This window comes from Canis lupus, chromosome 13 (assembly GCF_048164855.1).
Source record: "Canis lupus baileyi chromosome 13, mCanLup2.hap1, whole genome shotgun sequence".
NCBI lineage: Eukaryota > Metazoa > Chordata > Mammalia > Carnivora > Canidae > Canis > Canis lupus.
Genome location: NC_132850.1, coordinates 16,408,886 through 16,435,552, shown reverse-complemented (window position 1 = coordinate 16,435,552; position 26,667 = coordinate 16,408,886). Strand labels below are relative to the sequence as shown.

The following is a 26,667-nucleotide window of genomic DNA, read 5'->3' as shown; positions in this document are numbered from 1 at the left end:
GAGATACAACCTCACACCAGTGAGAATGGGGAACATTAACAAGGCAGGAGACCACAAATGTTGGAGAGGATGCGGAAAAAAGGGAACCCTCTTACACTGTTGGTGGGAATGTGAACTGGTGCAGCCACTCTGGAAAACTGTGTGGAGGTTCCTCAAAGAGTTAAAAATAGACCTGCCCTATGACCCAGCAATTGCACTGCTGGAGATTTACCCCAAAGATTCAGATGCAATGAAACGCCGGGACACCTGCACCCCGATGTTTCTAGCAGCAATGTCCACAATAGCCAAACTGTGGAAGGAGCCTCGGTGTCCATCGAAAGATGAATGGATAAAGAAGATGTGGTTTATGTATACAATGGAATATTCCTCAGCCATTAGAAACGACAAATACCCACCATTTGCTTCAACGTGGATGGAACTGGAGGGTATTATGCTGAGTGAACGAAGTCAATCGGAGAAGGACATTGTATGTTCTCATTCATTTGGGGAATATAAATAATAGTGAAAGGGAATATAAGGGAAGGGAGAAGAAATGTGTGGGAAATATCAGAAAGAGAGACAGAACATAAAGACTCCTAACTCTGGGAAACGAACTAGGGGTGGTGGAAGGGGAGGAGGGCGAGGGGGTGGGGGTGAATGGGTGACGGATACTGAGGGGGGCACTTGACGGGATGAGCACTGGGTGTTATTCTGTATGTTGGTAAATTGAACACCAATAAAAAATAAATTTATTAAAAAATAAAAAATAAAAAAAACTGATTTTACACACTGTGGTTCTATATTAATGTGGTATCTTTTCAAAGAGTGTTTTAATACAACTAAAAAAATATTTGGTGTAATTTAAAAAAGCATATATTCTGAAGTCAAAGTAGCTGGGGTTTGGATGCTGACTCCTTCAATTCTGGTTTGGTGTATTTGGGTAATTTTTCTCTAAAACTTTAGGACTATTCTACTCTCCAGGACTGAACATTATAATTTAGCCTTATCTTCAGTGTTCTCATTTACAAAATGGAGATAAGAGCCCCTCCACCCGAGTGGTCCAGTTGGGTAAGCAGCCAACTCTTGATTTCAGTTCAGGTTATGATCTCAGGGTCCTAGGATCAAGCTCTGTGTTGGGCTCTGTGTTCAGTGGGGAGTCTCAACTTGGAGATTCTCTCTCTCCCATGAAGAGAGGAAAAAATAAAAAGACAAAATCAGAAGGGGAGACAAACCACAAGAGACTCCTAATCATAGGAAACAAACAGGGTCACTGGAGGAGGGGCAGTGGGGTAACAGGGTAACTAGGTGATGGGCATTAAGGAGGGCAAGTGATATAATGAGCAGTGGGTGTTATATAAGACAGATGAATCACTGACCTCTACCGCTGAAACCAATAATATATGTTAACTGAATTTAAATTAAAAACAAAACAAAAAAAGATTCTCTCCCTCTCCCTCTACTCATGCTCTCATAAACACATACATACATACTGTTTAACCAGAGTCCAGATTTGTGGACCTAGAGTTTCACACACCGCACATGCTAGGTATAAATGTGCTGCGTTGATCTTCCAGCTACTCCAATCCTAGAAATCAGTGGAACTGAAACCACATTTATAAAATAGAGATAAGAATCACCTCACAGGGATCCCTGGGTGGCGCAGCGGTTTGGCGCCTGCCTTTGGCCCAGGGCACGATCCTGGAGACCTGGGATCGAATCCCACGTCGGGCTCCCAGTGCATGGAGCCTGCTTCTCCCTCTGCCTATGTCTCTGCCTCTCTCTCTCTCTCTCTCTCTCTGTGTGTGTGTGTGTGACTATCATAAATAAAAATTTAAAAAAAATTAAAAAAAAAAAAAAAAAAGAATCACCTCACAGTGTTACTGTAAGGATTAACTGAGATAAATACATAACGCATGTACACAGGGGACTACAACATATTAGTGATTCAAAAAATGTGAGTTAATAACATTCCTAATTTGTAAAGTTTAAGAGTTTCACTGAGATATACCATATAATAAAAGCTCACATTTAAAGGGTACAATTAGGTGAGTTTTGGCATATGTATGTACCTAGGCAATCATCACAACATCAAGATATGAACATATCCATTATCCCCAAAAGTATCTCATGCACCCTTGTAGTACCCAACTCATGTTCCTTCTTGCCCCACCCCTCCCTTGGACTCCAGGTAAACACTGATCTATTTTCTGTCACTATAAATTAGCTTGTTTTTTCCAGAATTTTATATAAATGGAATCATTCCTGTATGTGCTTTTTTTTTTTTTTTTTGGTCTGGTTTATCACGTTCAGTATAATTATGTATCAACAACAAAGTTCATTCCTATATACTGCGAATTTACTCCACTGTAATGATATGCCATAATTTGGAATTTTTTATTTTAATTTCAGTATAGTTAACATACAGTGTTATATTAGTTTCAAATGTACAATATAGTGATTCAACCAACACTTCTATACATTACTCAGTGCTCATGATGATATTCTTTAATCCCCATCACCGGGTACGCCTAGGTGGCTCAGTGGTTAAGCGTCTTCCTTTGGCTCAGGGTGTGATCCTGGAGCCCCGGGATCGAGTCCCACATCAGGTTCCTGATGGAGCCTGCTTCTCCCTCTGCCTCTGTCTCTGCCTCTCTCCCTCTGTGTCTCTCATGAATAAGTAAATAAAATCTTTTAAAAAATAATAATAATCCCCATCATCTATTTCACCCATCCTCCACCCCATTTCCCTTCTAGTAACTTATCAACCTATTCTCTCTAGTTAAGAGTCTATTTCTTAGTTTGTTCCTCTTTTTGTTTCTTAAATTCCACATGAGTGAAATCATATAGTATTTGTCTTTCTCTGACTTATTATCCTTAGCACTATACTCTCTAGCTCCATCAATGTTGCAAATGGTAAGATTTCATTCTTTTTTATGGTGGAATAATACTGTAGTGTGTATTTGTGTGTGTGTGTATATATGCGCCACATATTCTTTATCCATTCATCTTATCGCTGGACACTTGCTGCTTCTATAATTTGCCTACTGTAAATAATGCTGCCATAAACATAGGGATGCATATATTATTTTCAATTAGTGTTTTTGTATTCTTTGGGTAAATATCCAGTCGTGTGATTACTGGATCATACAGTGGTTCTATTTTTAACTTTTTGGAGAACTTCCATGCTGTTTTCCACTGTGACTGCACCTGTTCGTATTTCTACCAAATAGCACAAGGGTTCCTTTTTATGCACATCCTCACCAACACCTATTGTTGCTTATGTTTTTTATTTTAATGATTCTGACACATATGAGGTGATATCTCATTATAGCTTCAATTTGAATTTCCCTGATGATGAGTAATGTGGAACATTTTTTCATGTGTGGCAGAATATTGGCTAGTAGTAATTAGCCTTCTGTTATGTCTTCTTTGGAGAAATGTCTGTTCATGTCTTCTGCCCATTTTTTTAAATTGGATTATTTCTTTTTTGGATGTTGAGTTTTAGAAGTTCTTTATATATTTTGGATACTAACCCTTTATCAGATGTCACTTGCAAATATCTTCTCCCGTTCCAAAGACTGCTTTTTAGTTTTATTGATTGTTTTCTTTGCTGTGCAGAAGCTCTTTATTTTTATGCAGTCCCAACAGTTTATTTTTGCTTTTGTTTCCTTTGCCTCAGGAGACATATCTAGAAAAATCTTGCTATGTGCTCTCTTCAAGGATTTTTATGGTGTCAGGTCTCACATTTAAGTCCTTAATCATGCCCACATTCTCCACCAAAAACAAACAACAACAACAACAAAAAAAAACAAAAAACAAAAACCCCAAAAAACAAACAAACAAAAAGTCCTTAATCAATCCATTTTGGGTTTATTTTTTGTACATAGTTTCTTATGTGTGTTGCATGCACCCTGCTGTTGTGGCTGAGACACTTTTGCCTTCAGTCCAGTTGTCTACAATGGCTCTCTTTTCCTGTTGTGGGCAGCAGGGTTTAGTCCCTTTGTTGTTAAGGTGCCAGTCTGGTGTTTGCCAGAGATGCAGTAGCACTGAACTGCAGAAGATCGCAGAGGCAGGGTATGTACTGCCAGCAAAGTCTGTGCCAGTGGGAAGGGCCCAGCAGCTGCCCAGACCAAGGCAGGCTGGGCTGAAGGGAGCAAATCTGCAGAAGGACAGGGATGGGACACATGATGTTAGTTAGCAAGATATGCACAGGTATGCTATAGGAGGGGACCTGGAGCTCAGGGCTGGCTAAAGGGGGGTGTGTCCACAGGAGAACTCAGGGATGGGGCATGCTATTAGTAAGTTGTGTCTCATCTGGGGGGCTGGAGAGGGAAGTGGTGCTTGCCAGCTCCTCTGTTCCTAGAGAAGTTACCCAAAGATCCCTGCCCCTCTAGCACACACTCTGTGATTAGTAAACAAATCCCCCTCATGTTTACTCCAGGCTTTTTTTCAAACTGTTTCTATGCTGTATCACCATGGGGTTACTGAGCTGACTCTTTAAGGGCAGGAATTCTGTTTCTTTTGGCTCTCCCTGCTCTCCCATGAGCCTGCCTATTTTTAAAGTTCTAGGTCTTAAGCCCCACTGATATATCCTTTTGAATTAGTGAAAATTGACTTGTGAAATCAACTCCTCTGTTTTTCAAAACCAAATGTTATAGGGATTCATCTTCCCAAGACTCTCTACTGTGAGAGTCTGTTTGTCTCCTCTCTCTGTGCCTGTGGTGGCCCTCTCTCCCACTACAGTCCCACAGGTCCATTTACTCCCCACCATAACTCCATCTTTCCTACCCTCTTTGATATGGCCTCTTCTCTACATTTAGCTGTGGGAGTTTGTTCTGTGAGTCTTCAGATCATTTTTTGGATAATTTACACTGATGTGGCTGTTATTTAGTTATATCTGTAGGACAAGGTGAGGTTAGGGTCCTCCTACTCCATCATCTTCCCTGGAACTCAGTCTTATAGTAGTTCTATTTTTATTTTTATTTTAAAAATATTTTATGTATTTATGGCAGCGGAGGTGGGGGGGAAGCACAGAGGAAGAGTGAGAGGAAAAGTAGTGGAAAAAGCAGACTCCCTGATGAGCAGAGAGCCCAAATGGGACTCAATCCTAGGACCCTGAGATCATGACCTAAGCCATAGACAGATACTTAACCGAGCCATCTAAGTGCCCTATTTTGAATTTTTTTAGGAGTTTCCATAGTGCCTGTACCAATTTACATCCCCACCAACAGTGTACAAGGGTTCCTTTTTTTCTACATCCTTGCCAACACTTATTTCTTGTCTTTTGCTAATAACCATTCCTTTTTTTTTGAGAGAGAGCATGTACAAGTGGGCGTGGGGTGGGTGGGCAGTTGGAGGGGGGCAGAGGGAAAGGGAGAGAAAGAGAATCTTAAATAGGTTCCATGTCCAGCATAGAGCTGGACAAAGGCCTCGATCTCATGACTCTGATATCATGACCTGAGTCAAAACCAAGAGTCAGACATTTAACTGACTGAGCCACCCAGACACCCCTTTTTTCATTGTTTATCAAGAAAAGATGCTGGATTTTGTTAAATGCATTATTTGCATCCTTGAATTTTGTTAACATAATGAATTACACATATTAATTTTTTAATCTTAAACTTGCATTACTGAGTGAAAAAATCTCATTCAGTGAGATTCATTATCCTCATATATTGTTGGGTTTGATTTATTAAAATATTGGTCATAATTTTTGTGTCTTTGGCTATGGGGGATATCGGTCTGTAGTTCTCTCTTTAAAAAAAAGATTTTATTTATTTATTATTTATTCATGAGAGACAGAGAGAGAGAAAGAGAGAGGAGAGAGAGATGCAAAAACAGCAGAGGGAGAAGTAGGCTGCCTGCAAGGAGCCCAGTGCGGGACTCGATCCTGGATCCTGGGATCAAACCCTGAGCCAAAGGCAGACACTCAACACTGAGCCGCCCAAGTGCCCTTGGTCTGTAGTTTTTTTATAATGTCTTTGGTTTTGATAGCAGTGTAACATTGGCCTCATAAAATGCATTGGAAAGTATGCCTTCCTTTTCAAATTTTTAGAAGTGTTTGTGTAGAGTTAGGATTCTTCCTTAAATGTTTTCTAGAATTCACCAGTGAAGCCATCTGGGCCTGGTGTTTTTGTTAGTAGAATGACTTTTAACTACAAATTCAATTTCTTTATTACAGCTTCTTCTCCTTAGCACTTACCACCTCCTGTATTCTTATTTATTATCTATCTACCCCCAGTAGAATATGTGTTCCATGAGTATAAAGTTGTTTTGTCTTTTTTTTTTTAAATCTGTTTTGTTCTCTGCAGTATTCTTAGCGCTTAGTGCATGGCAGCGTGGTACACACTAAGTGCTCAATGTACTGATGAATTAAATTCATAGCTTGTTTTCGGGAGGTGAGTCAAGGCAAAGGTGGCACTAGTTATGGAAAAGTTTCACATAACAGTGGAGAAATATTCAAAAGGCACTATACATCCTTGAAAGTAGATATGGATGGAGTGTTGGGACTCCAGGACTGGGATTTCCCTTGATTGGCATCATCTCTACTTTGTAGGTACACAGGAAAAGACTCAAGCAATCGAAAACCTGTTTCTCTATGCTACCTTGATGCAATGAGAAAGCTCAGAATCATGAAAGTTCATGAGAAAGAAGAGGGAAATTTTATAATGATAAAAAGAATCAGTACAACAGGAAGATATTAAAATCATAAATGTAGATGTATCTAATAATAGTATTCCAACAAAATATATGAAGTCACAGCAGACAGAACTGAACAATAAAGGCAAATTAACAAAGTTAGAGATTTCCATGCTCTTTAACAGTAACTGATAGAACAAGAATGTATATATAATTCTACTCTCTTTTCAACTGACAGCTTGTTTGTATTCCATGTCTCCCTTTTTTGCAGCCAAACATATTAATCCTATATCCTTGTGTTCACTGAAGTTCTCTATAGCACAGCAATGAGTTTTATTCCTTCCTTGACATAGAAAATCAGAAATAAGGAACTAGTTTCAATTTTTCAGATTTTTCTCCAAGAGCACATAAGAGATATAATCAGCATCTGGCACTTGAGCTATTCTTATGGTAATCAGGTTTATTTTTTTTTTTGATTGAAGTATTGGGGCAACCTGGCTGGCTCAGCGGTTTAGCACTGCCTTCGGCCCGGGATGTGATCCTAGAGACCCAGGATCAAGTCCCACGTTGGGCTCCCTGCATGGAGCCAGTTTCTCCCTCTGCCTGTGTCTCTGCACCTCTCTCTCTTCTGTGTCTCTCATGAATAAATAAATAAAATCTTTAAAAAATAATAATAATTGGGGGATCCCTGGGTGGCTCAGCGGTTTGGCACCTGCCTTTGGCCCAGGGCGCAGTCCTGGAGTCCCGGGATCGAGTCCCGCATTGGGCTCCCAGCATGGAGCCTGCTTCTCCCTCTGCCTGTGTCTCTGCCTCTCTCTCTCTCTGTCTATCATGAATAAATAAAATCTTAAAAAAATAATAATTGAAGCATTGTTGACATAGTTTTAGTATAATACCCTCTAGGTCCAACCATGTTCTTGTAAATGGCAAGATTCACTCTTTTTTTATGCCTGAGTTATGTTCCATTCTATAGATATAGATATAGAATCAATGTAATATTGTAATATTATATATACATAATATAATATATATATATATATTACATCTTCTTTATAACATCATCTATGTATGGATGCTTAGGTACTTAGGTTGCTTCCATAACTTGGCTATTATAAATAATGCTATAATAAACATAGGCTGCATATACTTTTTGAATTAGTGTTTTGTTTTCCTTGGGTAAATACCCAGCAGTAGAATTATTGAACTGTATGGTATTTCAATTTTTAATTTTTTGAGAAAACTTCATATTGTTTTCTATAGTGCTATACCAATTTATGCTCCCATCAACAGTGCACAAGGGTTCTCCTTTCTCCGCATCCTTGCCAACACTTGTTATTTCTTGTCCTTTTGATAATAGCCATTCTGGCAGGTATAAGATGATATCTCATTGTGGTTTTAATTTGCATTTCCCTGATGATGAGCGATATTGAACATCTTTTCATGTGTTTGACTATCTGAATGTCTTCTTTGGAAAAATGTCTGTTCAGATCCTTTGCCCATTTTTAAATTAGACTGAGTTTTTGTTTGTTTCTGCTACTGACTCATATGAGTTCTCTTTATATACAGATATATGTTTTGGAAATTAACCCATTATCTGATATATGATTTGCAAATATTTTCTCCCATTTAGTAGGCTACCTTTTCATTTTGTTGATGGTTTCTTTTGCCATCCAGAAACTTTTTAGTTTGATGGGAGTCCTACTTATATTTGCTTTTGTTACCTTTGCTATTGTGTGTCAAATTGAAAAAATTATCACCAACACTGATGTTAAGGAGCTTACCACATATGTTTTCTTCAAGGAGTTTTATGAGTTCAGGTCTTATGTTCATGTCGTTAATATGTTTTGAGTTCATTTTTGTGTATGGTGTCAGATAGTGGTCAAGTTAGGAAAGTATGGTTATCTTATTAATATCCTTCTGCTCCCTTTAAACACAGACTAGCTCATTTCTATCTTTGTCTACTAAAATAATCATTGTTTTCCTCTCTCCAATTCTAGTCATCCCTCTTGACCAATTCAAATCCCATTAATGGTAGGGTCTCTTCTTTGATGATATCAAACTATATTGATTTCTCCCTTTGCTAACTTATCTGACATTTATTATGTTTCACAATTGATAAATTACATTGTCTTATTGATTACTCATATTCACACCTGGCAGTAATGAGGCAGCTCCCTTCCTACCACTGCCACAATAGAGTGAGAAGAAGCCAGCTAAATGAATAAAATGACTTAAATAAAATGAAAAGTCTTAAAACAAAAACCCAAATGTCTAGGTTTCAACTGAAAATTACTCATCATACCAAGAATCAAGAAAATCTCAACTTGAATGAAAAAAAGCCAACCATTACAAACCAACACCAAAATAAGAGATATTAAAATTATTTGACTACCTTAGAGAAACCAACATAAAAATGCTTCGATGAAGAATCATACACACCACTAGAGCAAATTTTTAAAATAAAAACTCTGAGGAAAGAAATAAAAGACATAAAGTAGAATTGAGTAGAAATTTTTGAACTAGAAAATACAAAACTGAAACTCAATGGATGGACTTAACAGCAGAATAAAGGGGACAGAGAAAGTAACCAGTAAACTTGAAGACTGAGTAATAGAAATTACCCAGGCTGACAGATGGAAAATAAAACCAAAAATCTCCAACATACTAAAACAGCCGCACAATACTGTTGGTACTGTAACAACAACAACAACTCTAACACCATTGGGGTCCCACAGAGAGAGAAAAAAGGATAATACTTGGAGAAATAATATTTGAAAATGTACTAAATTGGGCAGAAGACATAAACTTAACATTCAAGAAGATGAGCAAACTCCAAACAACAATATACCCAGAGAAATCCACAAAATATATCAAAGTTCTGAAAAAAAAAATTCTTAAAAGCAGCAAGAGAAATAACACATCTATAAGGGGAAAACAATTCAAGTAACAGGAGCTTTCTCGTCAGAAACCAGAGAGGCCAGAAAAATGTGGCACATTTTTCTACTGTTGAAGGAAACTTGTTCTATTTTTTTCTATTTGTTCTATTGTTAAACTTAGACATCTATATACAGTAAAAATATCCTTTAGGAATGAAGGTGAAATCAGGGTATTGTCCAATGAAGAAATCTGTTGCCAGCATACTTACTTTTATAAAGTACCTAAAGGACGTTCTCTAAATGGAAAGAAAATGATAACAGAAGGAATTTTGGAACACTAAGAAGGCATCAAGCAGAAATATGGGTCAGCGAAATTATGTTTGCTGCTTAAAGAAAAAACTATAACACTGCTGTGCTTCTACACGTATAGAGGGAATATTTAAGACAATTTATAATATAAATGAAGAAGTTAAGAAATGTAAAGAAAAGTAAGGTATCCCCATTTCACTTGAAGTGATAAAATGTCAACATCAGTAAACTATAAGTTATTTATAATATAAAACCTAGAGCAATTACTATTAAAAAACTATACAAATGATACACTAAAAAACACTATAAAGACTGAATTCCAAAAAATGTTTAAGTAACCCTCGGAAAAAAAGAAATAGGAAAGAAAAAACAAAACACAAAAATAAAATAAAATAAAATAAAATAAAATAAAATAAAATAAAATAAAATAAATAAGTCATAACATACCAATAATTATACTAAATGTATCTCTGTCTCATGAATCAATAAATAAAATCTTTTTAAAAAAAAGAATTAAATAGCAATTAAATATCTGTAGAAATCAGGACTTTGTGCTATTGGAGGAATAGATACAAAGATTAATGGAAGACAGTAGAGAACCCCAAAATAGACCTATACAAAAATGCCCAAATGATATTTAAAATTCATAAAGATTCACTCTAAATTTGACATATAATGTCACATATCTACCACTATAGCATCATAGTCATTTTACTGCCGTATATATCCCATTCTCCAGTAATTCACCCTTCCCAGCTCCACCACTCCTCAAACCCTTATAAACCACTAATATTTTTTACTGTCCCTAACAGTTTTGTCTTTTCCAGAATGTCATATACTTGGAATCATACAGTTTAAGCCTTTCCAGACTGGCCTTTTACTTAATGATAAGCATTTTAAGGTTCTTCCATGTCTTTCCATGGCTCAAATCTTCATTTTTCTTTTTTTTTTTTTAATATTTTTAAAATATATTTATTCATGAGAGAGACACAGAGAGAGAGAGCGAGGCAGAGACACAGGCATAGGGAGAAGCAGGCTCCATGCAGGGAGCCCAACATGGGACTCGATCTGGGGACTCCAGGATCACACCCTGGGCCGAAGGCGGGCGCTAAACCACTGAGTCACCCAGGGATCCCTCATTTCATTTTTCTGTCGTATGGATGTACCACAGTTTATTTATCCACTTGCCTTCTGAAGTACGTTTTGTTTGCTTTCAAAATTTGGCAACTATGGGGAAAAAACCTGCTATAAACATTCCCATGCTACTTTTTATGTAGAAGTTTTCAATTCATTTGAGTAAATGCCTAGAAGCACAATTGCTGGATTATATGGTAAAATTATGTTTTGCTTTGTAAAACAAAACAAAAACAAAATAAAACAACAAAAAAACCCTTCCAGACTATCTTCCAAAGTGATTAGACGTGCGTTCCTACCAAAAATGAATGAGAGTTCCTGTTGCTTTACAAACTTGTCAGCATTTGGTGTTATCAGTGTTCTGGATTTTAACCATTCTAATAGGTATGTAGTGGTATCTAATTGTTATTATAATTTGCAATTCCCTAATGGCATATGATGTTGAACATTCTTTCATTTGATTATTTGCCATCTGTATATCTTCTTTAACAGGGTGTCTAGATCTTTTGTTCATTTTTTAATTGGGTTGTTTTTGTAATTTTTACCCTTAAGACTTCTTTATATTTTGGGGTAACAGTCCTTTGTCAGATATATCTTTTATAAATATTTTCTCCAAGTCTATGGCTTGCCTTTTCATTCTCTTAACAGTGTCTTTCACAGATTGATCCATTTTAACATAAAGAAGTCTATCATAACTACTTTTTTCCTTTCATAGATCATGCTTTTGGCGTTATATCTAAAAACTCACTGCCACACCCAACCTCACATAGATTTTCTCCCATATAGCTTATAGAAGTTTTATAGTTTTACATTTTACATTTATATCTTTAATTTTGAGTTAATTTTTTGTGAAAGATGTACCATCATGGTCTATATCCATTTCTTACCTAAATTAACTCATTTCATTTTCACAACACCCCTATGAAGTAGGTATTATTATTATTATTATTATTATTATTTTATGGATGAAAAAACTTAAGTACTGAGATGTTCAGTGACTTGCACAAGATCCCACAACATGTACCTAACTAGCACTATAAAAGTTATTATATACAATGTATGCAGAGAAGAGATTGGAGTGTCTGACTATATCCAAAGGGTCAAGGGTAAACACAAAGTTTTATAGAAGAACTGAATCTTAATAGATATTAAGTAATTTATCTGGAATTTTAAACAGGTAAATCAATACATAAAAAGTTCAGTGACGTGAAGAAAATACTACTAAGGAAAAGTCATTTAAGTTCCCTTGTTCTCAGTCTTCTTCCTCATAAAATAAGTAGTTTGGATGTTATCTATAAAGGACCTCCTAACTCCTACAGTCTATGATTCTATGCTACTAATATAGAGAGTTAAACAAATTATTGGGACGCTGTTTCTTGCCTCTATGCTATACTAACTTATGGGCAAGGTGTCAGTGTGTCCAAGAAATAAGGGTAGAGCTATTGTCAATTATAAATGAAATACCGGCCAGCCCAGGTGGCTCAGCCATTTAGCGCCGCCTTCAGCCCAGGGCCTGATCCTGGAGACCCAGGATCAAGTCCCACATCAGGCTCCCTTCATGGAGCCTGCTCTCCCTCTGCCTGTGTCTCTGCCTCTCTCTCTCTCTCTCTGTGTATCTCATGAATAAATAAATAAAATCTTTATAAATAAATAAATAAATAAATAAATAAATAAATAAATAAATGAAATAACACTTGACACAAGGCTTTGGAGTTAGCTGGGGAAACCAAACCACCATTTATACTATTGTTTCTATGGGAAAATAACTTTCAAACTAAATATAGCATATAAAGCAATTGTTTGAAAATCATGCACGGTCATTCAAATGGATTCTAATATGTCAGTTCTAAAGAAAAGAAAGAGTTCCTTTAAAAAATTAGAATCAGGCTTGGAAGAAGCTGTGAGTCTTAGAGAAAAGTTAATGAATAATCTTTTGTGTCTGATGCCAATTAGCTTTTATGACAGTTTCAGGCTCAAAGAACAGGAAGCGGCAGAGAAGAATTCAAGAAAGAATTTCCAACCAAACTGGAAAAAAGCAGCAGAGGATAATCTTAGAAAATAGTGCACATGTAAACAAAATCATTTCCTTTCTTTCTGGTTTAGATTGGGAAAAAAGCAGGATGCTGAAAGATACTAGGAAGGAAGCAAATCCTGAGCAGCAGTAGCAGAATACACACAGCTTCTAGCGGAACCCAGTAGTTTAAGAGGAACTAAGAGCAGTACTTTCTCTTAGCTCTTCATCCCTACCAGGGAGAAGAAAAGTCAGAATTCTTGTTCCACCAAAGTAAAGCCAAGATCAAATCACAACAGTGGAAGTTTTCTTATGATGAAATACATAATGTGTTGAGGTGTTTTATTCAATTGTGCTCTCAATTATGTGCTTTATACTGAAGTTGCAGGCAAAAACAGACACAGATCAATGGAACAGAATAGAGAACCCAGAAATGGACCCTCAACTCTTTGGTCAACTAATCTTCAACAAAGCAGGAAAGAATATCCAATGGAAAAAAAAGACAATCTCTTCAACAAATAGTGTTGGGAAAACTGGACAGTGACATGCAGAAAAATGAAATTGGACCACTTTCTTACACCATACACAAAAATAAATAGAAAATGAATGAAAGATTTAAATGTAAGATGGGAAATCATCAAAATCCTACAGGAGAAAACAGGCAGCAACCTCTCTGACCTTGGCTGCCGCAACTTCTCACTAGACACGTCTCTGGAGGCAAGGGAAACAAAAGCAAAAATGAACTACTGAGACTTCATCAAGATAAAAAAGCTTTGGCACAGCAAAGGAAACAATCAACAAAACTAAAAGGCAACTGACAGAATGGGAGAAGGTATTTGTAAATGACGTATCAGATAAAGTAAGTCCAAAAAGACCGTGAGGCTAATAAACATATTCAGTAAAGTTGAAGGATACAAAATTAAAATATAAAAATCAGCTGCATTTCTATACATGAAAAAAAGAACTATCAGAAAGAGAAATTAACAAAACAATCCCACGTCCAATTACACCAAAAAGAATAAAATACCTACAAATAAATTTAACCAAGATGAAAAACTTGTACAATGAACACCATAAGACACTAATGAAAGCAAGTGAAGAAGACACATATAAAGCAAAAGATATTCCATGCTCATGAATTAGAAGAATTAATACAGCTAAAATGTCCATACTACCTATAGCAAACTACAGCTTCAATGCAATCCTTACCAAAATTCCAATGGCACTTTTCACAGAAATTGAATATACGATCCTAAAATATGTATGAAACTATGAAAGACTGCAAATAGCCAAAGCACTCTTGAGAGAAAAAAAAAAAAAAGCTGGAGGCATCAAGTTCTTAATTTCAAACTATATTACAAAGCTTATAATAATCAAAACAGTATGGTATTAGCATCAAAACAGCCACATATCAATAGAACAGAGAGACTAGAAATAAAACCACACATATATGGCTTATTTATGACAATGGAGCCAAGAATATTCAATAGGGAGAGTACAGTTTCTTCAATAAATGGTACTGGGAAAATTGAACAGCTACATGCAAAAAAATGAAACTGGACCACTATCCTATACCATGCATAAAAACTAACTCAAAATGAAATAAAGACTTGAATATATGACCTGAAATTATAAAGATCCTAGAAGAAAACATAAAGGTAAGCTCCTAGATATCAGTCTCAGCAATGATTTTTCAGATGACACCAAAAGTAAAGGCAAGAAATGTAAAAATAAACAAATGGGACTATATCAAACTAACAAGCTTCTGCTCAACAAAGAAAATAATAGAAAAAAAACTAAAAGGCAACCTTCAGAATGGGAGGAGATATTTGCAAATGACATATCTGATAAAGGGTTAGCATCCAAAATCTATAAAGAATTTATCAAACTCAACACCCAAAACCCAAATAATCTGGTTAAGAAATGGGCAGAAGACATGAACAGATATTTTTCCAAAGAAGGCATACAGATGGCCAATAGACACATGAATACCAACATCACTCCTCATGAAAGAAATACAAATCAAAACGACAATGAGATACCACCTCACACCTGTCAGAATGGCTACAATTAACAACACAGGAAACAACAGATGTTGGCAAGGATGCAGAGAAAGGAGACTGTTGGTGGGAATGCAAACTAGTGCAGTCACTCTAGAAAACAGTACGGAGGTTCCTCAGAAAGTTAAAAATAGAACTACCCTATTATCTAGCAATTGCACTGCGAGGCATTTACCCAAATGATATAAAAATACTGATTTGAAGGGACTTATGCACCCCAGTGTTTACAGCAGCAATATCAACAATATTCAAATTATGGAAAGAACCCAGATGTCCAAGGACTGATGAATGGATAAAGAAGATGTGGTGTATATGCACAACTAAATATTACTCAGCCATCAAAAAGAATGAAATCCTCTCACCTGCAACTTCATGGATGGAGCTAGAGTGTATTATGCTAAGTGAAAAAGTCAGAGAAAGACAATACCATATTTCACTCATGTGAAATTTAAGGGAAGAAAAACAACAGAAGAACATAGGGGAAAGAGAAAAAAAAAGAGAGGGAAGCAAACCATAAGGGACTCACAACTATAGAGAACAAACTGAGGGATGATGGAGGGGAGGTGGGCAGAGGATGGGCTAAATGGGTGATGGGCTTTAAGGAGGGCTCTTGTTACGATGAGCACTGGATGTTGTATGTAAGTGATGAATCACTGAGTTCTACTCCTGAAACCAATATTACACCGCATTTTAACTAACCAGCATTCAACTGAAAACTTGAAACAACAACAACAGAAATAAAGAAACAAAACAGATGAACATATGGGAAGATGTAAAAAAAGAGAGACAAGAGTTTGGATGCCTGGGTGGCTCAGCTGGTTAAGCGTCTGACTCTTGATTTCAGCTCAATCTTAGGGTTGTGAGACTGAACCCTGCATCAGGTTCTGTGCTTGGTGGGGAATCTGCTTGAGATTCTCTCTCTCCCTCTCTGTCTCTCTCTGCTCATCCCATACTTGCATGTGTGCTCTCTCCCTCAAATAAATAAATCTTTAAGTAAAAAGAGAGGGAAGCAAACCATAAAAGACTTTTTTTTTACTGTTTTAGTTTAATAAACATTTACTCCTTTAGTTGAACAGCCTCTATACCCAAAATACATAGGGGATCTCTTTTTGAGTGGAAAGAAATTTAGGTCTCAAGAGGTCTTCAGTCTGCTGTTTTCTGGAAATCATTTAACTGAGCCTAAGACCTCTGAACAAAATATAAAAACTGGCCCAAGGAAATAAGCAATTAGGGCAGGCATGCCCAGGGCATGATCTTGGAGACCCAGAATCGAGTCCCACATCGGGCTCCCTGCATGGACCCTGCGTCTCCCTCTGCCCATGTCTCTGCCTCTCTGTGTCTCTCAGGAATCTTTAAAAAAAAAAAAAAGGAAATAAGCAATTAGATTTCAAATCAAACTATGGATTAAGTCAGCAAACTTAGAATTGGGGCAATTCCTCTTCTGTATTTCCTACACACTCAAACTTACCCTGGGAAACAGAAACCTCATCTACTGTTAGAATGGAAACAGAATGTGGTGCTATGCTTAACATCAAGGTGGGCACAACTGATGGGCTGGCAAGTTTATGGAATGGCAAGAACTTTGAGGGGTTTGAGCAAGGATGAGAAAGTGATTGCAAACAACACATAAGATTAGATTGGAAGCTATTCTTGTATTGACACCAACTACATGACTTTCCTCAGTAGCCTATGGGAATGGATAAGGTGGGCTAATCCAAGATGACCCAGGACTTAGAATGAGCAATGCTGTACTTTTATAGCCAATCATATTTCTCCCCCTAAGTTGGATTCACAAATGGACACAAACACCACGGATTAACCATTTAAAATTCTGACAAAGCCAACTTTTTTCAATCCTCACACTTAAAAGGTTATCTGATGGCCACCAGTTTCTCAATTTTGGTATTGGTTACTAGCTTACAAATCTCAAGGTGAAGTCTTCTCCTTCCTCTTTACCTAATCATTGTTTTTCTTAAAAGATTTTATTTATTTATTCATGAGAGACACAGAGAGAAAGAGAGGCAGAGACACAGGCAGAGGGAGAAGCAGGCCCTAAGTAGGGAGCCTGATGTGGGACCCGATCCCAGGTCCCCAGGATCAGGCCTGGGGCCCAAGGCGGCACTAAACTGTTGAGCCCTGCCCTGCCCCTTAATCAGTTTAATATAGACCAGTGTAAGTATCATTACTACTCTTCTGTATGAAATTCAGTATTCTGCAGATCCCATGGAATCATGGGATAGAATCAGGAGCCTCCACCTTTTATGTGAACTTTAATGGTACTGTGGAGATCAAGGCAATTTTGCTTTGGTTAAGCAGGATTTATTTTCATTTGTAAGAGAACCCTCTTGCAACAGGTTTATTCAACTCTCCTAAAAATGGTGACATTCACTTAAAGTATTTTTTCAGAAGCAGCAGTTACATAAATGGAATGCTGGATTCAACCTAAAAATGTGGCTCCTAGTTAACATTATTCTTCATATGATCATGATAAAAAGATTAGGATATTCTTCACATTTCCAAGCAAAATCCAATTTTAAAAGCTTGTTCTTACCAAATTCCTAAAAACAACCATTTGAGATTAAGTTTCATTACATGAACCAACAAATCTACATGGCTAGTTTTTGCATTCCACTTTTACAGAATTTATTTTACACCTATTATACCAAACAGCACTTTAAACACTGACATATTAACTCCCTAGTAAGATAAAGCAAAAACAAAAGTGTTTATCTTATTAGAAACAAGATATACCATCACTTATAGTCTTCAAATATTACTGTACTTTAACTTTCATAATTTAATAATGCATTCATGGAACAATCCACAGACAACTAATTTTAGACAAATTAAAGAACACTTTTAAGCAGACATGACTGTCCTAAATTGTTTATTAGGTAAGGATTTTACAAACATTACTTATATTAGCAGTAATGGTGGAGCTGGAGAGTATTTGCATCTTCTCTATGAGTCATGGCGAGAACCACAAATAGTGTGGTGGAACTTGTGACCCTTTCCAAAGCCATGGCTCTTGAGGCCTGCAGATGTCAGGCCTCACATCTCTCTGTGCTTATGGACTGGTCTGGTGATCCACTGGATGTCAGGATTTTTCTGGTAGCTTTATGGAAAGGATCAATGAGGATAACCTCAAAGAATTTGTACATGCAAACTCCACCAACCCAGTAAGAATTCAAGACTCTCAGAGCCCCACAGTAGCATCCAGCTCATTCCTCTGCAATGGACTGAAGGTTTGGGGCAAACTTTAGTTGGTTAACACCATGATGGACAAGCTTGCTGCAGCACCCTTAGGAATTGAGCATTTGTGGATACCATATTGCACATGAATCTGATATATGACATAACCTGGCTTGGCCTTGTAATCCAGTCTGCACACTTGATCAGGCTTGGCTGGGTGGGGGGCCTTGTGGAGCAGTACTGCCAGCAGCACACCCTGAGAGAAAAGCACATCGTATCAGACCACTTCTTCCTCCATGGCTCCTAGATATACTTGTAAATGCCCATCTTGGCTTACCTCTGAGCCAGTGGTTGCCACTGGACAGAAAGTAAAGAAAGAGTCTTTCTCCCTAAGACCCTTTAACTATAGAGAACAAACTGAGAGTTGCAGAAGGGGAGGTGGGTGGAGAATGGGTAATGGTATTACGGAGGGCACTTGTGATGAGCCCTGGGTACTATATATAAGTGATGACTCATGGAGCTCTACTCCTGAAATCAATATTGCACTGTATATTACCTAACTAGAATTTAAATAAAAACCTGAAACATAAAAATATAAAAGTTAAGAAATTAAAAATAAAACTAATTTATATAATAGTTATATCTCAAATGAGTCTCTTATAGACAGCAATTACATTTCTCAAAGGGATATTTGTGTATTCATGTTCATAGCAGTATTATTCACAATAGCTCAAACATGGAAATGATCCAAGAGTCCATCAAACAATAAATCACCAAGCAAAATACAGTGGAATATTACTCAGTCTTAAGAAGGAAGTCTGCAATATGCTACAACATGGAAGAAGTTTGAAGACATTATGCTAAATAAAATAAGCCAGTGACCAAAGAAAAATACTGTATGATTTCACGTAGATGGGGTACTAAGAGTACTCAATAATCACAGAGACAGAAAATAAAACTGTGGAGGTGCCTGGGTGGCTCAGTTGGTTACGTGTCTGTCTTCAGCTCAGGTCATGATCTCAGTGTCCTGGGATCGAGCTCCATGGCAGGCTCCCTGCACAGTGGAGAGTCTGCTTCTCCCTCTCTCTCTCTGCCCTTTTCCACTGCTCATGCATATGTACACTCTTTCAAATAAATAAATAAATAAAATATTTTTTAAAAAGATAAAAGGAGGGGATCCCTCCCTGGGTGGCGCAGCAGTTTAGCGCCTGCCTTTGGCCCAGGGAGCGATCCTGGAGACCTGAGATCGAATCCCACGTCGGGCTCCCAATGCATGGAGCCTGCTTCTCCCTCTGCCTATGTCTCTGCCTCTCTCTCTCTCTCTCTCTCTCTCTCTCTCTCTGTGTGTGTGTGACTATCATAAATAAATAAAAGTTAAAAAAAAAAAAACTTAAAAAAAAAAGATAAAAGGAGGGCAGCCTGGTGGCTCAGGGGTTTAGCGCCACCTTCAGCCCAGGGCGTGATGCTGAGACCTGGGATTGAGTCCCACCTCAGGCTCCCTGCATGGAGCCTGCTTCTCCCTCTCTCTCTCTCTCTCTCTCTCTTTGTGTGTCTCTCATAAATAAACAAAATCTTTAAAAAGGAAAAAAGAAAAAAGGAAACTAGTTGCTATGGACTAGAAAGATGAGTAGAAAAGGGGGCTTTGTTGAATGTGTATAGGGTTTCAGTTTTACAAGTTGAAAAGATGTATGGACATGTATGGTAGTGGCAGTTATACAACATTATAAACGTACTTAATACCACTGAACTCTATACTTAAAAATAGTTAGATGATAAATTTTATGTTATATGTATTTTACCACAACAAAAAATTTTAAATTAAAAAAGGAGAAATTAAAAGAGTCACAAATAAACAAAATCAGAATTCACTGCTAATAAATTTGTTCTATAAGAGTAAATGGAGTCCTTCAGACTAAAATGAAGGGACACTAGATATTAATTCAAATGAACCAAAGAAAAAGAACACTGATAAACTATATAGGTAAATACAAAAGACAGTATAAATGGGACTTTTGCTTATATCCTGTATTGTTAAGATGGCAATACTACCCAAATTGATCTACATACTCACTGAAATACATGTCAAAATCCTGGCTATCTTTTTTGGAGAAACTCCAAACTGATCCTAAAATTCATATAGAAATGCAAAGCATCCCCAATAGCTAAAACAATCTTCCAAAGGAACAAAATTGGAAAACTCACACTTCTCAGTTTCAAAATTTACTATATAGCTATAGTAATCAAGACAGTAGATACTGACATAAAGACAGTATATATAAATATACAAAGGCACATATTTAAATGGAATAGAATTGAGAACATAGAAATCAACTCTTATATTTATGGCAAACTGATTTTCCACAAGAGTGCCACGACCATTCAATGTGAGAAAAAAATAATCTTTTTCTACAAGTGGTACTGGGAAAACTGGATATTCACATGCAAAAGAATAAAGTTAAACTACATCTTTATACCATACACCAAAATTAACTCAAAATGGACCACTGATTTAAATGCTAGAGCTAAAATTATACCACTCTTAAAGAGTGGTATAACAAAGAAGTCTCTGTGACCTTGCATTAGGCAATAATCTCTTAGCTATGACACCAAGAGCAAAAGCAACCAAAAAAAGTAAGTAGACTTCATCAAAATTAAAACCTTTTTGACTTCAAAGGATACCATTAAGTAAGTGAAAAGACAATGCACAGAAAGGAAGAATTTTTTTGCAAATCATTTATGACAGAGAAATGTACCCAGAATATATGAAGACTTCTTACAGCTCAACAATAAAAAGACAAGCTAATGTTGGGGTGTCTGAGTGGCTCAGTTGGTTAATGTCCTACTCTTGATTTTTGTCTTAGGTCATAATCTCAGGGTCGTGGAATTGAGCCCTACATCAGTCTCCATGCCAGGTGTGGAGTCTGCTTGAGAGTTTCTCCTCTCTCTCTGCCCCTCTCCCTGCCCTAAAATAAATAAATAAAATCTTTTTTTTAAAAAAAAGAGAGAAGTCAATGTTTAAAATGAGCAAAAGATTTGAATAAACATTATCAAGTATTTGTGTATCTTCTTTGGAGAAATAAGGACATGGAAAGATGCACAACATCATTAGTCATTGGGAAAATGCAAATCAAAATCACAGTAAGAGACTAATTCACATCCACTAGGATGACTACTTTTTTCCTAGGATGACTAATATTAAAAGACAGCCATAGGGGCACCTAGGAGGCTCAGCTGGTTGGGCATCTACCTTTAGATCGGGTCATGATCCCGGCATCCTGGGATCGAGCCCCACATCTGGCTCCCTTTAGCTCCCTATTTAGCTCAGTGGGGAGCCTGCTTCTCCCTCTCCCTCTGCTGCTCCCCCTGCTGATGCTCACTGTCTCCTGCTCTCTGTCATATCAATAGACAAAATCTTAATTTAAAAAGCCAATAATGAGTGTTGACAAGGATGCAGAGAAACTGAACTTCATATAATGCTGATGGAAATGTAAAACGCTGTATTCATTCCAAAAATAGGCAGCTTCTGAAAATGTTAATAAACACAGAGTTACCATATTGACTCTGTAATTCTACTCCTAGGTATCTATTTGAGATAAATGAAGACCTATGTCCACACTAAAACTTATATTCAACTGTTCATATCATTCATAAGAGCCAAGAAATGCCTACAAGCTAAATGTCCATCAATTGATAAGTGGGTAAACAAATGTGATCTATTCATACGATGGAATATTATTTGAACTAAAAAAGGAATAAAGTACTGCTATAACATGAAAGAATCCTGAAAACATTGTGCCAAGTCAAAGTCCATCACAAAAGACTACACATACTGTATCATTCCATAAACATGACATGTCTAGAAAAGACAAGTCCACAGAGACAGAAATTATATTAGTGGTTGCCAGTGGGGGAATACTGAGAGTAACTGCTAATAGGCACAGGGTTTCATTTTTAGGTGGCAAAATTATAAAATTAGTGATGATGGTGGTACATTTTTGTGAATACAATAAAGCCCACTAAAGGATATACTTTTAAAAGGTGAATTTTATGATATTTGAATTACATCTCAATAAAGTTGTTTTTTACTGAGACAGAATCTTAACAAGAGCCAGGGAAATAGGGGCACCTGGGTGGCTCAGTCAGTTAAGCATTTGCCTTTGGCTCAAGTCATCATCTCAGGGATCCCATGATCCCAGAAAATATAACTGACTTTTCAAAGTAAAAACAAGAACAATGTTAATTACACATATTCTATACAATTTATATCATATGTAAAATGTAATAAAATAATACTGCAAAGGCTGGTAAGGAAGTAATGGAAGTGTATATTTTTTAAAAGATTTTGTTTATTTATTTGAAAGAGAGAGCATGACAGAGGGAGGGACAGAGGAAGAGGAAGAAGCAGGCTCCCCACTGAGAAGGGAGCCCCAGGACACAGGGTTTGATCCCAGGACCAGGGATCATGACCTGAGCTGAAGGCAGACACTTAACAGACTGAGTCACTCAGGCATCTCAGAAATTGAAAGTATATTGTGGAAAGGTTATAATACGATAAGTGAAGTAGTATAATATCACTTGAAAGTAGATTGTGTTAAATTAAAGATATGACCAGATGTTGGCAAACTATTGGAGGCCAAATCTGACCTGCTACCTGTTTTCATAAATAGAAGTTTTACTGGAACAATCACAGTCATTCATTAACATATTGTGTCTGGCTACTTTTGTACAATAATGGCAGATTTAAATAGTTATAATAACGATAGTATAGTGCATCAAGCCCAAAATATTTACAACATGGATCTTTATAGAGAAAGTATGCTGGCAGCCTGGGTGGCTCAGCGGTTTAGCACCGCTTTCAGCCCAGGGTGTGATCCTGGGGTCCCAGGATTGCGTCCCACGTCGGGCTCCCTGCATGGAGCCTGCTTCTCACTCTGCCTGTGTCTCTGCCTCTCTCTCTCTGTGTGTCTCTCATGAATAAATAAATAAAATATTTTTTTAAAAAAAGTATGCTAATCTCTGGTGTATACTATACACCCTCAAACAGGCACACAAGGAATTATAGCTAATAAACCAAAAAAAGGAGATAAAATGGAAACATGTAAGATATCCAATCCAAAAAGAAGGAGAAAAATAAAAAGAGAACAAAATACAGGTAGGACAAATAGAAAACAAATAGCCTCAGTAGATTTGATCATAATTATATCAATAATCCTCAATAAACGGTCTAAATATCCTACTAAAAAGGCAAAGATTATCAGGTTGGAAAAAAAGTAAGACCCAACCATATGCTGCTTTCAAGAAACCCACTAAAAATATAGACATAAATAGGTTAAGACAAATGATAGGGATTCCGGAGCTGGATAAGATAAAATAAGCACACTTCACTCTATCTCTCCTATTGAATGCAACTACAAAACTTGGACAGAATACATGGAGTAGTATTTGAGGACTCTGAAAAGTTATTATCAGCAGGCAGACTGGGGAAAACCAGAATTCCAACATATACGTAAGTTTTTTTCTCCTTTAGTATCCTAAAGCCTGAACTCAATACCTCAAAAAAAAAAAATTTAGCAGTGAAAACGGGTACACCTAGAGACAGCTCCAAGAGAAGCCCTTTTTCTGGTTCAGTATATGAAAATCCCCAATTTTTTCTCTTTCTTTTCTCTATTCTCTCATACTTGAACCCCCAGGCAATCCTGTAGTGGCAGTAATGAAGGCAGCAGCAGCAATAAGTGGTAATAAACAGTGGTAATAAGAATCATCAGAAGCCAGGGTGCTTCCATCAGCTAATAAGTGTCTGTCTTCAGCTTAGGTTATGATCTCAGGGTCCTGGGATTGAGCCCTGCAGCGAGTTCCCTGCTCAGTGGGGAGTCTGCTCATCCTGTTGCCTCTCCTTCCACTCATGCTCTCTCTCTCTCCCTCTCTCTCTAATAAAATCTTTAAAAAAAATTTTTTTTTCAGAAGCCAAAACTAAAGAGAAAGACCTTCTTATTTGGTAGAAGCTGTGGTTCTAACAGGGTAGGACCAACACCCAGCTTTTTTCCTTTCTCTGATCTCACACTGCTTGGACCTGGATGTGGAAATACACAACCAGAAAGGGCTAACTAGTGCCAAATTTCTGGCTGCAGAGCAGAAAAGGGGAGCCCCAGAGAACCAGAAAGTATATTAGGAAGATCACTGAGATAGAGGAACTCAGGAGAGTAACCCCACAAAGGTTTATGAACCCATGGCTCAGGCCAAGCTAAAAATATGTGGACCTGATTCCATTCAACATACCAAAGACTCTGAGAACTGAACTAACAAACAGACAAAGCTCCAAGTTGGTCACTTAGTGGCACACATACTGGCTTTAAAAACTATTTAGGGGGACGCCTGGGTGACTCAGCAGTTAAGCGTCTGCCTTCGGCTCAGGGTGTGATCCCGGAGTCGTGGGATTGAGTCCCACATCAGGCTCCCTGCATGGAGCCTGCTTCTCCCTCTGCCTGTGTCTCTGCCTCTCTCTCTCTCTCTCTCTCTCTCTCTCTGTGTCTCTCATGAATAAATAAATAAAATCTTTAAAAATAATAAAAATAAATAAATAAAATCTTTAAAATAAATAAAAGAATGGAAAATATACTATGAAAACACTAATGAAAACAAAGTTGGAATGGCTATTAATATGAGACAAAGTAGACTGGGCAAAAAAAACCCTGCAGATAATGAAGAATATTTTGTAATGATGAAAGGGTCAATTCACCAAGAAAACAATAATCCTAAATGTATATTCACCTAACAGTGCTTCAAAACATACAAAGTGAAAAATGAAGAGATATACACAGATTCACAATTTTAACTAGAGATTTCCACACTCTTCTATCAATAATAAATTGAATAGTAGAGAGAAAATGTACAAGGATATAGACAACTGAACAATGCCATCAACCAACTGAATGTAACTGAGATTTTTAGAATACCACTCAACAACTAAACTTTTACACATTCTTTCCTTTCTTTTTTCTTTTTTTTTTTTTTAAAGATTTTATTTATTTATTCATGAGAGGCACAGAGAGAGAGAGAAAGAGGCAGAGACACAGGCAGAGGGAGAAGCAGGCTCCATGCAGGGAGCCTGATGTGGGACTTGATCCTGGATCTCCAGGATCACACCCGGGGCTGAAGATGGTGCTAAACCGTTGAGCCACTGGGGCTGCCCTTACACATTCTTTCCAAAAGCATGAGGAACATTCATATCCAGGGTTTATAAAATAAACCTTAACAATTTTAAAAGAATTGAAATTATATGAAGTATGTTTTCAGATAATGGGATTAAATTAGAAGTCAATACAGAAAGAGGAATATAATCAATAATATTGAAATAACTTTGGTAACCGAGAGTAACTACACTTCTCATGGTAAGCATTTCATAACATATATACTGTTGACCCTTGAACAACAGAGGTTTGAACTGCATGGGTCCACTTATACATGGATTTTTTTCTATAATTATGCTATAAAAATTTTTAGAGATTTGCCACAATTTGAAAAAACTCACAGAAAAACTAAATAGCTTAGAAATATTGAAAAAAAATTAAGTTAGGTATGTCATGAATGTATAAAATATATGTAAATACTAGTCTTTTTTATTACTTACTACCATAAAATACACACAAATCTATTATAAAAAGTTAAGGGGTGCCTTGTTGGCTCAGTTGGTTAAGCATCTTGCCTTTGGCTCAGGTCATGATCTCAGGGTCCTGGGATTGAGCCCCACATTGGGCTCCCTGCTCATCTGGTATTCTGCTTCTCTCTCTCCCTTTACCCTCCCCCCCCCCCATTTGTGTGCGCTTTCTTTCTCTCTCTCTAATAAATAAATAAAAATCTTTAAAAAGGAAAAAAGTTAAAAGTTATCAAAACTTAAGCACACACAGACTATACATGGTGCCATTTGCAGTCTAGAGAAATGTAAGCAAATGTAAAGATATGCTATTATATCATAACTGCTTAAAATTAACTCTAATGTATATGCACTACTATAATAATTTCATAGCCACCTCCTGTTGCTCTTGTGGTGAGCTCAAGTGTTGCAAGTACCTACTTAAAATACCATGTGACACTAATCATCTCTGTGTGAGCAGTTTGTTTCTCTAGTAAATTGCACGTATTGCAGTAAAAAAAGTGATTTCTCGTGGTTCTCACATATTTTTCATCGTGTTTAGTATATATCATAAAACTTGAGTAACACCATGTGTTACTCACACAAAGTGATGAGTAGTGATGCTGGAAGTGCTACCAAGAAGCAGACATTTTAAGAAAAAGTTGAATTGCTTGGTATGTACCATAGATTGAGGTTAACAGCTGCAGTTGTCGGTCACTTCAAGGTAAATGAATACAGTGTAAGGACATGGTAAAAATAATTAATTAATTAAAAATTTTAAAAAGAAAATTCATGAAGATGTTGCTGCAGCCATACGAGCAGATATGAAAACATTGC

The 26,667-nt window shown here is 37.0% G+C and overlaps 1 protein-coding gene and 1 pseudogene across 1 annotated transcript in view; both read right to left on the bottom strand.

Annotated features, from left to right (window-relative positions):
• ZSWIM5 (zinc finger SWIM-type containing 5) overlaps nt 1-26,667 on the bottom strand; it is a 202,861-nt gene that overhangs the window by 117,389 nt on the left and 58,805 nt on the right. The gene's annotated exons all lie outside the window — the stretch shown is intronic.
• LOC140602637 (large ribosomal subunit protein eL15-like) lies at nt 17,627-19,428 on the bottom strand (annotated as a pseudogene).